The sequence below is a fragment of the Danio rerio genome, chromosome 22 (genome assembly GCF_052040795.2).
Source record: "Danio rerio strain M-AB ecotype USA chromosome 22, GRCz13ab, whole genome shotgun sequence".
In the NCBI taxonomy this organism is placed as follows: domain Eukaryota; kingdom Metazoa; phylum Chordata; class Actinopteri; order Cypriniformes; family Danionidae; genus Danio; species Danio rerio.
Window position 1 is genome coordinate 19,137,322 of NC_141042.1, and position 18,097 is coordinate 19,155,418.

General features: G+C 38.9%; 1 long non-coding RNA gene across 6 annotated transcripts in view; it reads right to left on the reverse strand.

The window, feature by feature from the left end:
- The window catches only part of LOC147831552 (uncharacterized), a 138,616-nt gene that overhangs the window by 40,523 nt on the left and 79,996 nt on the right, over window positions 1–18,097 (reverse strand). Inside the window, exon 4 of one of the 6 annotated variants that reach the window (XR_015521890.1) lies at window positions 13,232–15,640. The exons of 4 other annotated variants lie outside the window; for them this stretch is intronic. This is a non-coding gene — a long non-coding RNA (uncharacterized LOC147831552). Of the gene's footprint in view, window positions 1–13,231; window positions 16,621–18,097 lie in introns of those variants that run through there. One more of the 6 variants, XR_015521887.1, reaches the window with a different exon arrangement.

Here is an 18,097-nt window from a genome sequence, read left to right on the forward strand (position 1 = left end):
GATTGTCGTTGTTTAAGGGTGCTTTCACACCTACACTTTTGTTTCGAACCTGTCTCGTTTGCCCAGTTAGCGCGGTTCGTTTGGCATATGTGAACAGGGCAATCGCGCTCTGTTACACGCCAAAGTAATCGCTCCTAGACCGCCTGAGTGAGGTGGTCTCTGCTCGATTGAAACGAACCCTGGAGCGGTTCGATTGCAGTGAGAAAGCGATCCGATCCGAGCGCGGTTGTATCACAGTGTTTTATGGATATGTAATAGGCATACGGCTATATGAAGAGAGAATTATGAGTAGGGCGGGAAGTTTCGCAAGTCTCCAGTCCCCGCAAACGAGTGATTATCTCCCGGTAATCTCGCGTCTCCCTCTCGTTCCTTAAATAGGCATCGTCACGCACCCTTCTCACCCCTCCCCACCGCATCTCTCCTCAGACACGTCGCGCACGCGCACACCTTGTCAATCACCACCAAACCACCACCTCTCCTGACAGCTGAGCGGGACGCTGCAAAATAAACCCTGACACTCTGACCAATGTGAGGAGAGTTTACTCGCACGTGACTTGTTTTAGCTCTTTTGGTCCGATTAGAAACTTTGCAGTGTGAAAGCGAACCGCTCCAAGAGCAAAGAGCAACATTGTAACATTTGTAATCTCTGTTTCGGAACAGCTGCATCGATTCACAAGTGTGAAAGCACTCTAAGAGAAAACATTTGTTGAATTATTCATGTTTACACTAAATATTTTGAGTACTTTTTGTCAGTCTGACTGCAAATGTACAAATGTTTCTAACATTCATTAATTTTCCTTTGGCTTAGTCCCTTATTTGTCTAAGATCGCCACAGCAGAATGAACCGCGGTCTATTCCAGCATGTGGATGCCCTTCCGGCCGCAACCCAGTACTGGAAAACACTTATACACATGCATTCACACACTGCGGTATTAATTTCCATGACAACAACACCCTTCCAGTAGTTCATACTCGCATCCAATATCTTGTTGGTCACAGGGGGCATGCATGCAATGTTCCCAAAGAAAGTGAAAGTACCAAACTGCAGTTAAAGTCTTAAAGATGAAAATTAAAGATGAAACGCCTGAAACTACATGAAAGTCTGCAGGAAATGTAGATAGGGTGGTGACGCAATGACTTTAATCAAATTATGTGCTATAACATGAAAAACATGATCATGAAAAGAACATTCGAAAAGCAACTCATGTAAACACCTTAATCATATTATTGTCTTATTCAGATTAAGGCAAATAATGTGATTTCTGATGTCTATGTAAGCGTAGTCATTAACAGAGACATTTTTGACTATTTTTATAGTACTGTAAAAAACTTGCTTACGCAAAAATGTAGAAACAATTTAGCTATTTTGGTAAAAACCTTATTATTTCTTTACATGGCAGGTTGACATTTGCATGGAATTGCACATATTTATTTTCCTGATCCAGATTATTAAAACAAAAGGTAAACTAATACAGTCAATAAGGAAAAATGATTAAAGATTTGTTGTATTTTTAAACTGTTATCCTAGAAATATCACAAGGAAACATCTAGATTTTTTTTAGATCTACTATAAAATTGCAGAAAAATATCATCTTTGATCATAGTGGGAAAACTCACACTTTCAATTAGTAAAACTCTACCAGTCCTGGGAGTAAACAAAGTGTTATTTCTATGGGAGCAGAAAAGAAAGCTGCATCTCTAGGGAAGTTTTCTTCCCATGTCTCCTTTAATGTTTCTTTATCTATTTAGCTATTTTAGTTAGAAAGATTTGAAAAACCCAATGTATTTACCCATAGAAACAAGGATTAAAATTGTTACAATGTTGCTCTTTGTTCTTGGTGTGGTTCGCTTTCACATGGCAAAGTTTCTAAATGGACCAAAAGGGTTTCAGGGTTTACTCTGTCCTATTGTTTATATTCGTCCTTATTGTAATTTATGACGATGAGCAATAAGACATTATTAGCAGAAAGCTGCGCTTCAATTTTGAATGGTGACACCCACAGACATCGTCACCAGATATAAATCAGAAGTAAGACTCTCTCAGAGCCCTTGGCTAGACTGCAGTTCGGTCAATGTTCCTAACGGATAAACAGCTCTCGTTAATAGTTCAGCATACTGTCACTTTCTTATTTAACATGAAATGCACATTTACCGATGGGAATGACATCCCGCCCTACTCATAATTCTTTCTTTATATAGCCATATATGCCTTTTACATATCCATAATACACTGTCATATAGCCGGGCTCGGATTGTTTTTCTTTCTCACTACAATCGATCCGCTCTAGAGTTCGTTTCAATCGAGCTGAGACCACCTTATTCAGGCGATCTTGGACCGATTGACACGGATTCGAGCACGATTGCTGGTTTCACATATGCCAAATGAACTGCGCTTACTGAGCAAATGAGACAGGTTCTGAAAAAAGTTTAGGTATGAAAGCACCCTAAAACACCAAGATTGTGTCTCATGGGCTACTGGTGATCTGACTGACCAAAATTATTATTCATTTATTTTCTTTCCGGCGTTGTGCCTTTATTAATCAGAGGTCACCACAGTGGAATGAATCGACAACTTATCCAGCATTTGTTTTACGCAGCGAATGTCCTTCCAGCAGCAACCCATCACTGGGAAACACCCATACACTCTCATTCTCATTCACACACATACACCACAAACAATTTAGCCTACCCAATTCACCTATAGCGCATATCTCTGGACTTATGTGGGTAAACGGAGGAAACCCACTTGAACACGGGGAGGACATGCAAACACACAGAAATGCCAACTGACCCAGCCGAGGCTCAAACCAGCGACCTTCTTGGTGTGAGGTGACAGCACTACCCACTGCGCCACCCCCAAAATTGTTATTAACTATTTATTTTTGTGTGTGTGTGAAAAATAAAAATGTAGCCGGCAGAGCATAGAGCTAGCAGTGCCCAGAAAATAGGTTCAGGTCTTCTTGCACAAACTAACAAATGTATGCTGTGAATGCATTGGATAAGTGTCTGCGAATGCAAGAGTGTGTTATGTGCTTGTGATTATGCTAGCTGTTTAGTTGCTTTCACTGAGATCTGGGTCAAGGCCTTTTAGCTTGTTTCCCCTGAAACAAAATTATCTGTGCTTCCCACATTCATTTATAGTTTAGTTTTTAATCGCATTTAGGTGCTTAATAAAATTGTAAAGCTTTTGTTTTTTATACGCAACAGCTCTAATCTCAGATGTTTCTCCTAAACACCAAAAATAAAATAAGACATTTGGTAACGTAGAGAAGAGGTTTAACTTTACTTTTATGGAGATAATCTTTTTATTAGCATGGAATTACTCGCAATTAAAACAAAACAAATTGTAGGTAGCTCAGATATTTGGTTTGTAAGACTTAGGGTGCTTTCACACCTGTAGATCGATTGTTTTGTTCCGAAACAGGGATTTAAATTGTTACAATGTTGCACTTTGCTCTTGGTGCACGATTCTACAAGGCAAATGTAGCAACAGTGACTAAGGAGGGCGGGGCTTAGTGAAGGGTCAATTGGGCTAGTCATTGGTTTTTTAAAGGACCAAAATACCTAACAAGTCATGTGCGAGTAAACTGCATCGTTTACTTTTCCTGAGTCCTGATCAGCTGTCATACGTCCTTATTTAATTTATAACGATAAGCAATTAGACATTAAGTGAAAAGCTGCATTTTAATTTTGAATGGTGACACCCACAGACATGATCACCAAATATAAATCAAGAGGTAAAACTTTCTCATATATAGCCGTTGGCTACAATTATGCATTATAGGCATTACATTATTGAGAGAAATAACAGATAAACCAAGACTCTAGTTCGGTTAATTTTCGGTCTGCGGAAAAACAGATCTCCTTAATATTTCAGCATGCTTTCACTTACATATTGACATGAAACGCACATTTACCAAAGGAATGACATCCCGCCTTATGTATATTTCTCATTCATATAGCCGTATATATCTATTACATATCCATAATCCACTGTGATATAGCCTGGTTCGTTAGTTCGATGGATCCTATTGGTTTCTCACGACAATCAATCTGCTCAAGAGTTTGTTTCAATCGAGCCGAAACCACCTCATTTAGGCAATCTTGGGCTGATTGTTTTAGAGCCGAGAGCGGTTGCTGAAATAACATATGCCAAACGAACCAAAATATGCCAGGTTTCGAAACAAAAGTCTAGGTGTGAAAGCACCCTTAGTGTCTGTTTACACAACAACAATGTAAAAATTAAATTAAATGTTTTGTGTACAGACAACATTACTGTCAACATGTTTCTACGGAATCTGCGAAAATAACCAAAATACTGTTTTCATACCAAGCCAGTAGATGGTGATATCACTTTGCAAACAGATGCAATGCAACTGTACACATGCAGTCCTGTAGTCTTCCCGATGTTGTTTTGTTTGTGGAATACTTGTGTCTGCTTTTGAATATATATATATATATATATATATATATATATATATATATATTTTCATTGGATTTACTACATTTTTTAAGGTAAGTAATTGCAAACAATTTTATGGGCTGAATTTAGACAAACAAAAAAATTTTGTTTGTTCAAATTCAGCCTATATAAATTGTTTGCAACCACTTACCTAAAAAAATAGTAAATCAAATTAATATATCAGTATATAATATAAATTTCAGTGTATAATTACGGTGGCCAGAAAATGGTATATAGTGCATCTATCTCAACATGTTCCTAAAATTGCTTTTGCACAATTTAAGTAGAGACAATAACAGCAACATTAAAAAAAAATGCTTTAAATTTGTTTTCACGTTCCCAAAATGCATCATTCTGGATGCTTGAATGTATTTTGTTTTTGTACTAAATACAAACTAGAGCACACTCAGATGTCATTAATCTCTTCTGAAATAAATCTTGTGCTTAAATGTATCTTTTCCGACAAAATATAACCTGACAACCCACAGATGTAAGCAAGCATCCATTTGTTCTGTGTAAAGAAAAAAAGATAAAGAGATCTCCTTTATGGTTATTCTCTATGGGTGAAAACACAGAACCCTCAGGACAGCGAAGGGATGTTTTCAAGCGCACTCAGCTGCCAGACACCCTTCATTGCACTGTCTCCGTTAAATGAGGTCGCTACAGGTCATAGCAACTTACGGCTACATTTTTAAAAAGATAATGTTTTGGCCATTTTATTGATGCTAAGAGCAGAGATATAACAGAAAACATTGGAGATGAGGAGAATGAGACAAAGGCCACATCCTAACCGCTAGGCTAATAAAATGGATTTTAAATGCAGTGGCTGTGTTAAGAAATGGAATAACAGCATACTGCACAATATGAATAGATTTCATGTTTAAATAGTAAGCATATAGCAACATTTTAAACTGATATCTTTAATTCAGCAAGTGGCTTCCAGTTCTTGTAAAAAAAAAAAAATACAGAAAGTATATACGGAAAGTATTCATAGCGCTTCACTTTTTCCACATTTGTATTTATGTTACAGCTTTATTCCATAAGGGATTAAATTCATTTATTTCCTCAAAATTCTACACACAATACCCCATAATGAAAATGTGGAAAAAGATTCTTTGAAATTGTTGCAAATTTATTCAAAATAAAAAACCTGAAAAATCACATGTACAGAAGTATTCACAGCCTTTGCTCAATACTTTGTTGATGCACCTTTGGCAGCAATTGCAGCCTCAAGTCTTTTTGAATATGATGCCACAAGCCTGGCACACTACTCTTTGAGAATTTTTGCCCATTTCTCTTTGTAGTACCTCTCAAGCTCAGGTTGGATGGAAAGTGACGGTGTACAGCCATTTTCAGATCTCTCCAGAGATGTTCAATAGGATTAAGGATCTGGGCTCTGGCTGGGCCACTCAAAGATATTCACAGGGTTGTTGTGAAACCCTCCATTAATATTTTGGTGGTGTGCTTTGGGTCACTGCCCTGCTAGAAGATGAACCGCCGCCCTAGTCTGAGTTCAAGAGCACTCTGAAGCAGGTTTTCATTCAGGATGTCTCTGTAGATTGCTGCATTCATCTTTCCCTCTATCCTGAATAGACATTCCCAAAGCATGATGCTGCCACCACTGTAGAGATGGTATTAGGCTGGTGAAGAGCGCTGCCTGGTTTTCTCCTAACAAACGCCTGAAATTCATTTCAAAGGGTTCAATCTTATTCTCATCAGGCCAGAGAATTTTGTTTCTTATGGTCTGAGAGTTCGGCCACTCTACCATACAGGCATGATTGGTGGATTGCTGCACAGATGGTTGTTCTCCTGAAAGGTTCTCCTCTCTCCACAGAAGAACACTGGAGCTCAGACAGATTGACCACCGGGTTATTGATCACCTCCCTGACTAAGGCCCTTCTCCCCCAATCACTCAGCTTAGATGGCCGAACAGCTCTAGGAAGAGTCTTGGTAGTTCCAAACATCTTCCACTTACGGATGATAGAGGCTTCTGTGCTCAGAAAAAATTTTGAGAGCAGCAGAAAATTTTCTGTAAACTGTCCAAGCCTTGTGCCTCGAGACAATCCTGTCTCAGAGGTCTACAGACAATTGCTTTGTCTTCATGCTTGGTTTGTGCTTTGACATGCACTGTCAACCCTGGGACCTTATATAGACAGGTGTATGCCTTTTCTAATTATGTCTAATCAACTGAATTAACCACAGGTGAACTCCAGTTAAGCTGCTGAAACATCTCAAGAATGATGAGTGGAAACAGAATGTACCTGAGCTCAATTTAGAGCTTCATGGCAAAGGCTGACAAATACTTATGTACATGTGATTTTTCTGTTTTTTTATTTTTAATAAATTTGCAACAATTTAAAAAAATCTTTATTTTTTAAATTTTTTTCACATTGTCATTATGCGGTATTGTGTCTAGAATTGAGGAAATAAATTAAATTTAATTCATTTTGGAATAAGGCTGTAACAAAAAAATGTGGCAAACGTGAAGCGCTATGAATACTTTCTGGATGCACTGTATTTCATTAAGTGTTTTTAAAAGTGCTTAAATTTATATTATATTTATATCATTTTTTGTTACATTGCAGATACATGCGATCAAATTCAAAATCAGGAGGTGTGGTTAATTTGATGTACAAGCATTTGGTTGTAAGTTTGATTCCGTGTGTAACGAAGTAACTGACACAGAGGGATCCATTTGCAGTATGTTTATTAAACACAGTTTAATAATAACAACAAGCACACAGATGTAATGCGTGTGCGAACTTACATCAAACACAGCTGTATTAAGTCGAAGGACTGGCGGCAGGTAAACACAAGATGAGTATGCAGGCATGGGTCAGAGACAGGCGGCGAGTATCAAGGTCGGTGTTCAGGCTAGAGTTCAAGGCAGGCGGCGTGGATCAGAGTCAGTATGCAGGCAGAGGTACGAGGCAGGCGGCAGGCAGGACAAGGTCGATACTCAAAGCAGGGTGAGCAATGAGGAAGCAGGCAAGGTAGAGAAATGCTCAGTAATGTTAGCCATGGCAGAACAAGACTTCGCATTGAGTGTGTGTGTGTGTGCGTGTGTGTGTGTGTGCTGCTTATATGCCAGAGCGTGGGTAATCAAATGGATGAGCTGCAGGTGTGCATGCTATCAGTGTAAGTGGATGACGTAATGTTAGAAGTCCGGTGATGATGACCTCTGCTGGCCAGCGAGGGGAATGACTGGGACCGAGTCGTTGACACCATGGCTCTGGCTCCATAAGGCTGTCCTTCTCTGCATGCCCAGGCTCCAATTTCAGCGTTTTTTGCGACAGTTTGTGCCCGTCTTAGGGCATTTTGCATTTAAAGTGTTTATTGGGAAAAGGCGCTGTCGCATCATCCATATTTTTTACAGTCATTGGAACCGACTCAGAGAACATTTTGACAATATTGTTGTGGGTACGTAAAACCTTTTTCAAAAATATGAAAACCTTTATGTTTTTAGAACACTGCTTTAATGTAAACTTTTTAAGTCAGTTCTATATTTGAATTGAATACCATACTAATTTTGGTAGTCCATTCATGGCCAATGTCTTCTTTTACTCTAATGATGAGTTTGTGGTGGTTTTGCATTTCCCCACTGTTGCATCATTGTTTTTCCTCATTCAACACGTTCTCACTCAGTTCTTTCATTTCCCCTCATTTTTTTCCCTGTTTTTCTTCAATAATTGAGATTTTGAAGTTGCTATGAATAATGCAAACCACACTGCTAACCATACAGTACATGCTTTGAGTCTATAATTTAAGCTGTGAAGGTCTTTGTTGTGAACTATTAAGAAGACACTCGGTGCGAGCCTGTTTTGCGTAAACAATAATGCTTCTTCAAAACCCTCGCCTTTATTTTCTTGCCCCTTTCTACTTGTGTTTTCTTGTCCTCTTTCACACGAAATTCAATTTTCGTTCCCTTAGTCTGTCACTGAGATTACATGCGCTCGTGACAGAGTCCTTCTGGTTGAAAGCCACACAGGACTGGGATAAGCACCAGTGCCTGACAGGGGATTTCGCTCACGATCCCCTTGCTCCACAATGAAGCCCACAATCACACAAAGTAATCCCATCTCCTTAAGAGTCAAAGCAGTTTGAGTGTTGTGTGCATCGTGGCAGTGTTTTCATCGTTTCAGAAAACCTAGACACCTAATGAAAGTGATATATTTTGAGACAAAAGCTGATATCTCATTGCCTTAAGGTAGAAAAATCTCTACCTTAAAGATGCTGCTAAAAAACTTGATTTCATTTGACACCAATAGTATTTTTATAAATGTCCCTTGGAAATGAATATTGGCACCGCGCTGGTTTGTAAAGTAACATGACTGAATTAAGCTATTGAATTTCACGGTCGTGATTAGCCATCAACAGTCAGCATGAAACGATTACGTTTCAATGACACGATGAAAATTAAAGTGCTGGTGCATCAGTTGTCGGCATCTTTTTTTTTTTTTTTGAGACGTCAACCGCAAAGTCAACAAACTTGAGCTACATTTTCAAATGCTTTGCAAGTCTAAATTGACTGTAGAAACTCTTGGCACCAATGATCTCCAGGCTTTTGGAAAACACAGTCTTGTACATATTTGTTTTGGAACACAAATTAATAGATCAGAGTCTTCGTAAAGCATTGTAGCATAGCCGATGCAGCACAACATTTGCCACTAAGATTGTTTTTATTGCACTAAATACACTGAGCTCAGCTAAAAAGCTGAATATATATACACTTTATTAGGTACAACTTACTAGTAGTGGATTGGACCCCCTTTTACCTTCAGAACTGCATCAATCCTTCATGGCATAGATTCAACAAGGTACCGACAATATACCTTAGAGATTTTGGTCCATATTGACATGATCGCATCACACAGTTGCTGCAGATTTGTTGGGGGCACATCCATGATGCAAATCTCCTGTTCCACCACATCTCAAAGGTGCTCTATTGGATTGAGATCTGGTGACTGTGGAGGTTATTTGAGTACAGTAAACTCATTGTCATGTTAAAAAAAAAAGATGATTCATGCTTTATATAGATTGCAATTGGTACAAAATGCAGCTGCAAGACTCCTGACAGGGACTCGCACGCATTAGCACATATCCCCAGTTTATTATAATCTGGGCTGGCTGCCTGTTAGGGCACGGATTGATCAAAAACACCCTAGCAACTGCAAAGCAACAACTTGCAACATCTCAGGAACAGCCTATCAACGTGTCAACAACCACTCAGAACACCATAGCAACCCCCTAGCAACACCTATGCAACCACTCAGAACACCCTAGCAACCATTCAGAACACCCAATAACCACTTAGCAACACCACTCAGAACACCCTAAAAACATCCTGGAAACATGCCAATCCATACTAGAAACACGCTAACCTATATATAGTTATAACAGTTTCAAATGTCTTAAAAACTACTTCATTTATTTAAACTTTTAAACTACTCCAAACTTTTAGACGAGGCTTTCTCAAGACACCATTAAGTTTGTCTACCAACTTTACTTTTCTAGTTTTAGTTAGTATTGATTGTGTTCAGATCTTTGGGCAACGTTGTGTTGTTAATAATGTGCTATATAAACTTACTAACTAACTAACTAACTAACTAACTAACTGTAGATTTATTAACACTTGAATTAGATTGGATTGAATGACAATAAAGTTTCTCATTATTCCTAAGGGATAGTTCACCCATAAAATATGTAATTTGTCATCATTTACATTTAAACATTTACTTTTTTATTTGGAACAACTTGACGGTGATAAAACAGAGTACATTTTATGTATAGGTGATCTACCGCTTTACTTGCTTACTTCTTATAATACAATTTACTAAAAGTACTAAAAACTCAGGTCACACTTTATTTTGATGGTGCGTTTGTTGAATTTAAGTTACATTGCATCTACATGCCAACTAATTCTCATTAGATTATAAGTAGGTTGGGGTTAGGGTTAGTAAAGTTTCTTATAGTCAGTTAAATGTCTGTTGAAGGAGCAGTATCAACAGTTATTAAGCAGACAGTCTACTAATACTCAAATAGACCATCAAAATAAAGTGTTATTTAACTCACTGTATTATCTGTTTAGATCTAAAATTCGCTGTGAAAACACTGCGAGTCTTGCAGTTACGCAAGCAATTATGCAGTGCTTACACTGCGGCGCGGAAACAGCTCCCCTCAGATCTTCATAAAAGCAACTAAACTTAGCTTAACACAATCAAAAACTTGACATTAAACAGGCAAAAAGCAGAACAAAAAGTTTGGGGTTGGAATAACAACAGGGAAACTTTTAAAACAATAATTCCTTCCCTTTGTTTTTCTTTTCACTTCACTCTTTCCCGCACCTCAGCCGCAGTGTTTAAGTTCCCGTCATGTAAGAATCCACCACAACCCTCCCTGGAGGACGAGTCTGTTTACGCTTCACACCAAAGGCGCTTTTGAACCACCCCGACGACTCTCTGAACATCAGTAGACGTATGTACACACAACTGAATGCTGACTTATCACTATGTGGTGTTTGTTTGGTAAATAAAGCAGTTCTGTGGCAAGATCTTTCTAAGCCGGTTCTCTTTTTTTTTTTTTTTTTGTGCATAGGCAACACTGAAAATGGCTGTAAAAAGCACTCGACTGGCTTTTACGCCAACTGTCACAGTTTGTTGCATGAACAGTTGAAATCCAAAACAGACACAGAAACTAATGTAGTTTTGATTTAATTTCTTTTAAAAAATTTTAAGCGAATCAAAAACTTGAGTGCATAACGGGTAAATTTGCCAACTTTCAACTAGCTTTATATTGTTTATATCAGTGGTCACCAAACTTGTTCCTGGAGGGCCGGTGTCCTGCAGATTTTAGCTCCAACCCTAATCAAACACACCTGAACAAGCTAATCAAGGTCTTACTTGGAATACTTGAAGCATCCAGGCAGGTGTGTTGAGGCAAGTTGGAGCTAAATCCTGCAGGGACACCGGCCCTCCAGGACCAGGATTGGTGACCCCTGGTTTATATATAGATGTCAGAAGTCATAAACAATAGTTGGCGCCAATATCCTAGTGGTACTGGGTGCCAACATATAGCACCAATATGCTCATGGTGACCCAAGTTCAATTCCTGACTTGAGGTCATTTGCTGATCCTTGCCCTCTCTTTGCTCTCAATGATTTCTGAAATCTCTACTGTACTATCATAATAAAGGTGAAACCCCCCAAAAATAATTATTATATGTATAAAAAATTAAGAGTTCATTCATTCATTTTCTTGTCGGCTTAATCCTTTTATTAATCCGGGGTCGTCACAGCGGAATGAACCACTAACTTATCCAGCAAGTTTTTACACAGCGGATGCCCTTCCAGCCGCAACCCAACTCTGGGAAACATCCACACACACATTCAAATACACACTCATACACTACGGACAGTTTAGCCTACCCAATTCACCTGTACCGCATGTCTCTGGACTGTGGGGGAAACTGAAGCACCAGGAGGAAACCCACGCGAACGCAGGGAGAACATGCAAACTCCACACAGAAACACCAACTGAGCCGAGGTTCAAACCAGCGACCTTCTTGCAGTGAGGCGACAGCACTACCTACTGCACCACTGCTTAGCCCATTTAAAAGTTCACATGCGCAAAATGAAAACATCAAATAAAACATTTTCGAATAAAGCACCGTTTCCATCCCAAGAGAATAAAATTGTCACTTTGTGGAAAAATAGCTTGATATACAGTACGTATGATACAAAATAACATTCACATTAGGACTGCAACTGACCATTATTTTAAAAATCGATTAATCTGTTGATTATTTTTTTCAATTAATCAATAATTCGAAAAATAAAAAAAACAAGAAAAGCATTAATTTCCAACCCTTTCTTCAAAAAAGCTCATCCCAGAACTGTTATAATAATAATAAAATGAAAAAACTAACTGAGTAGCGTTGTCGTGTTTTCAATCCAAATATCGAAAAAAAAAATTTAATCAAGATACTAGAGAGATGAAATAACATTACAAATAGTCTTGAAATGTTTTGTTTTCTGAAAAAAGCCCACCTCAAAATAAAGTGATGGTTTGCTTAAAATTTGTATGCAAAAACCCAAAAGCGAGTTAGCATTTTAGCAGTTCCGGATCTAGATCTACAGCCACATTATCTGTAGATATAAAATTACAATATTTTGATGTGCATCAAGAAATTTATGTGGTTCATTAGTCCCATAGCCAGCCTATAGAAAGTGCTTGTTCTTTTTTTGGACCATTTTAGCAGTTATTCCCCTCATTTATATTTAATTCAATTATGCTCTTGTCAGATGGTGATCATAATCACTCAATTTTGATGCACCAAAAAATATTTCCTACAATGTTGTCAAAGTGCTTACCATAATACTTTACTACAAAGTTTTTTATTTTTTTATTTATTTATTTTTTTACAAATTTGGATTTAAACTGTAAATTAATCCAGATTTATAAATATTGTAATGAGATTAGTATTTTAAAATTAAAAAAATACTAAAAAAAACTTATTTTTAAAATACCAAATTAATATCATCCATAATTTAAAACAAAGAAAAAAAAGAATCTGTTAAAACTTGTTAAAATAAAAACTGCAGCCTATATGCAAATAATAAACTGGCCAGCTCATTAAACTTTCCTCAGTCACAATTTGGCCACTATAATTAAAATTTAATTAGTCTTCCTTCTTCCATCAATAATTTTTACAATTTAGGATGGCATAGCAGTCAAAAATGGGGAAAAAATGAGCTCAGGATAAAGGCAAATTCTGAACAATTCTGAACTAATATTTATTATATTATATACAGAGTATTCCTATTTGCCAGCATAAGTTCTTCTGGTTATTGAGAAAACTGTGGAGTTCGGATTGCACTGCATGTATAATGTGGGTTTTTGGCCAAAGTTTGTGCCAAAAGGGAATACCACAACCCCATTTTGCTTTCATTTAGCACTGATTTATACAATTTAAAAAATTATAATAATCTTACTTTAACATTAACTGAAAAGTTTACCAAACGGAAAATTACCCCATTTAATTAAACTGACTATATTTATTGAAACTACTACAGTAAAATATAATTAAACACAAAGGGTCTTCCAGAACTGATGGATCTTGTGGGTGCTGATAGCCTTGTGGACAGGGTGCTGACAAATAGTGCAGTTTTGCTTCAGGCATCCTGAGATCCAGTCCCGGCTTGCAGACCTTTCCCAATCCCATCCTCCTTCTGTCCAACTTCACTTCCTGTGTAAATACTGTCCTATCCCAATACTGCCAAAAAAGAATCGCAGGTTTCTTTACAGCTTTCATCAGTCTGATCATTGATTTTTATCTGATTTTGGTATCTGTCAAATTTGCCAACCATATACCATAGAGCAGTGTTTCCAAACGCTGTTCATGGAGGCACACCAACAGTACATATTTTGGATGTCTCCCTTATCTGAACCATTTATTTTGGTTTTGGAGTCTCTGGTATCAATGGCATATGCTTTCTGCACTCTTTAAGAAGTTTTACCAAATGTTTAGAGTTTGGTTCTTGTTGGGGAACATCACTCTGAAGTTGGCGGTAATGATAGCTGGAAAAGATTTGGTGGCTGGTGAAAGAAAAAGAAAAAAATACCATCTAATGAGCTAACAGCAACAAAATGCATGATTCTGTTTTCCTTTCTATCTTCGTCTCCTCTCGCATTTCCGAACAAAAATAAATCCTTGTTAGAGAAGTTTGTCCAGCAGAATACACAAGCAAAATCCTCCAATCAGCCCGCTGTGTTTTTAAAAACAAACAGAGGAGACATGCTGAACTCCTAAAAGGTGCAGATTTTGTCACGCATAAGTCAGGGGTCGAGTTTGAAAAGGCTTGGGTTCATGGTTGACTGGTCTTCTGTGGCCGGCTGCCCGCTGTTAAAAACACACTAAATTTCACAAAGGAGAGGTCTGAGAAGTGGGCAAACAGATGACTGCTCTTTCAAAAAGGTTGAAGGGGGCATTTCGCTGAAGCTGTGCTCCAGGAACCAGCTTGAAGGTCAAACCGAAATGGCCATGTGCCGACTGCTAATGCCTGTGGTGTGTGGTCAGCAGTATTGCGCCCATTCACAGTCTTCACACAAAGGGAATCGCCTCAGCTTCCTGTGGTGGGGACAGTACCCGCTTGCTGCTCATCAGTCTCTTTTTTTTTCTTCACAGGTTGAGGCTGCATTGTTTTACCATCCTTTCTTAGCGAACGTGGGTTGACGTGTTAGCGGATGAAGCGTTCGGGTCTTTACTACAAAGGTCAACATTTAACAGGAGGAAGTGGCCTTCGTGCACATGTGCACGGCATTGTTCTGGGCTGCGTTAAATTTAGCTTCCAGAACTGGATATTATGGAGCTTATCTTTACTATATCTGACATGCAAATTCACGTCTGTGCCACGTCACAGCCGTGCTTTGGCTCGCTGGTAACGGCCATTTACATACGGCGTGTCCCGCTTATTTGCCTGCGGGCTGTTTTAGCTTCGCCGCGTGTCGTCACAGCGTGCCATCTTTTTTATTCCCTTTTTGAACAGACACTTTTATTGCCATGGCTTCCCTCCCAGGCCTGGCATGCCTGCAGCTCCCTCCTATATCGCCACTGGCCAGATTCCCAGCTTGTGTACTCTGGCAGAGTGGCCCTGAAGCGTCAGCCGCTTCCTTGCAAAAGTAGCAGCCAAAACCGTTAGTCACCGGCCCCGCTGTGACACAGTGATGGCTGAAAGGGCCTGGGGCCAGGCCTGAAGAGGTGGCTGCTCGACTGTATGTGTGCGGCTGATTTCCGGAGGAGGGAGCTTGGCACATTGAACACCTATATCAACATTTTTCAGGAGCCGGGATGGGAACAATGAGGGGTTTTCAGCAGCGGCATCTCCTATAAAGGCTGACGAGGTGACAATGAGTCACTTTGTGGCGCTCTGGAGGACTCTAAGCTTGCATAGTTAGCTGTTAGACCTTGCGTTGGCTTTGAAACGCAACCCGCATCTGATGCGGGCGCTTTGTAACACACATCCGCTGTGATGCATTTTGACTTGACAAATCCGAGGAGAAAGAAAAACAAAACTGCAGCGGGGCAACGTGCAATGCAATGAAGTTGTGTAAACGAAGCCGGAGGAACAGCATCGAATGGAGGCACAGGGCGGGTTTGTTATGACACCAAACAAGGGGCCCTCTGGAAAAACAGATAAAAGTGGAAACCAGAGACGAGGAAGCGCACAAACGAAGAATAAATAACATCCAGCAGTTAGAATAATATCCACCTATAAATTCTCAGCGCTGTCTTGCTAACTAATTTATGTTAGCAATAATACAGAAACAGCATGAACGGTTGGTCCAAGAAAGGTCAGTTTTTAAATAAAATGGTTCATTGTAAAGCAAAAAACTTTTCAGTTTTTGACGTTAATATAAATTTTTAGCTATGGGTCTCATTGGCTAACCACATGTGAGATACAGTAGTTGGTGTGTGAAATGATTTGGTTTTGGTTTGGGACTTGTGGAGCAGCGCATGGATGGATTTGCTCTTCAGTGTTTGGACTTTCAGCATCGAAATTTAAACTAAACTGAACTTTGAAAACTGAACTGATGCAATTTAGTTTACTAGAACTAGCTATGTTAAGCTGCTTTGACACAATCTACAATGTAAAAGCACTATAGAAACATAAAAAAATCTGCATTCAAACACCTTCAGTGTTAACGTACAAAAGAACAAAAAAAAAAAAGGTTTTATTTATTTAACCTTCCAGGTGCAAAGTCTAAAGCACATGATGCAAACGCATTGTGTCTGAATCCATCCATTCATTCATTTTCTACCGCTTTTCCAGGGCCGGGTTGCAGGGGCAGCAGTCTTAGGAGAGAACCCCAGACCTCCCTTTCCCCAGACACTTCCTTTAGCTCCTAAGGTGGGATCCCGAGGCATTCCCAGGCCAGCTGAGAGACATTGCTCCTCCAGCGTGTCCTGGGTCTTCCCCGAGGCCTCCTCCTGGTGGGACATGCCTGGAACATCTTCCTAAGTAGGTGTCCAGGAGGCATCAGAAACAGATACCCAAGCCACCTCAGCTGACTTCTCTCGATGTGGAGCATCAGCGACTCTACTCCGAGCTCCTCCTGGGTGTCAGAGCTCCTCACCCTATCCAAAAGGGTGCACCCTGCCACCTTTAAAAGGAAAGTCATTTCGGCCACTTGTATCTGAGATCTGAGATTGAAAGCTTCTGAATCCACTTTTGCTATTTTACGCAGAAAAAACATATAGGTTGCACCCCTGACGCATGGTCTAACAGGGTTGTGCTTATTCTCTTAATGAGTTATGGGTGTGTTTTGAGCATAGCGTGCATTAAACCAATCAGAATCTCATCTCCCAATCCCTTCAAGAGTCAGTTGCGTTTACATGGCGGACTTTGTAAGTGAAAAAACTGAACACTTCAATGGCAAAACATAAGTTAAACAGACCATCTGCGCAAGGATAAAGAATGAGCCTCCTCCATTTAGCCTCTAATACTCCTTTATTTTCGTGGATAAGGAAACGGTGTTGTATGCACTCCACTAAGGACATCCATTACCCTACATATTTAATTTTTGTTTGTTAGGCACACAGATTTGTTTCAAAACTATTACTAAATTCAGTTCTGATTTCCAGCAAACAAATAAATAAACAATAATAATGAAGTGTGGTAAAAAAATAATAATAATTGGGTCCCACTTTATATTAAGTGTCCTTAACTACTATGTACTTGCATCAAAAAATAAATACATCGTACTTACTGTGTTCATAATGTATTTGAGAACACTTGTGGTCGACGTTTACGAATGTAATTACAGAAGTCAATCACAGATGTAATTACAGACAGGTATTTAATCAAGCATATGTACACAGTAAATACATGTATTTACACAATTAATAGATTGTACTGAATTATTAATTTCTGTGTAACTACATATTAGTTAAGGACACAATTTAAAGTGGGACCAAAAATTGTTATTTCCAAACGCACATCCTATTCTTAAGCCCCATAGGGTGATGCATATGTCTCTAAAACCCGACAGGTGGACAAATCTAAACTTGTTTTTATTCATTCATTCATTTTCTTGTTGGCTTAGTCCCTTTAATAATCCAGGGTCACCACAGCGGAATGAACCGCCAACTTATCCTGCACATTTTACGCAGCGGATGTCCTTCCAGCCGCAACCCATCTCTGTGAAAAACTTGTTTTCATTAAAGCCAATATAAATATGCATATAATAAATAATACTTCTAATAATAACAACATCATACAAATGCAAATAATCAAGAATAAACTGAAAAAAAGCCCCCCAACATGAAGACATGGAGGTAGTGTTTTTATTTCTTCGTATGTAGTAAATAATTATTTTTGTAACAATTTAATCCTTTAAAATTTTTCTTATGTAAAGGTATTTTTTGTGTATTGCTGTACATCATGTGTGCATAACTAACACACTCTGCAATAGACTTTAGACCATATTTTACTTGGTCAACGGCGCAGTCTATTTCAGTTTCTCAAAATAGCAATGCGCCAACATTGCTCCTTAACACACCTCCTTTATAGACCAGCACACCCATGAGTCCACAAAGTGGCGCACATGGATTTGCTATTTAAACAACGTGGCGCAAATA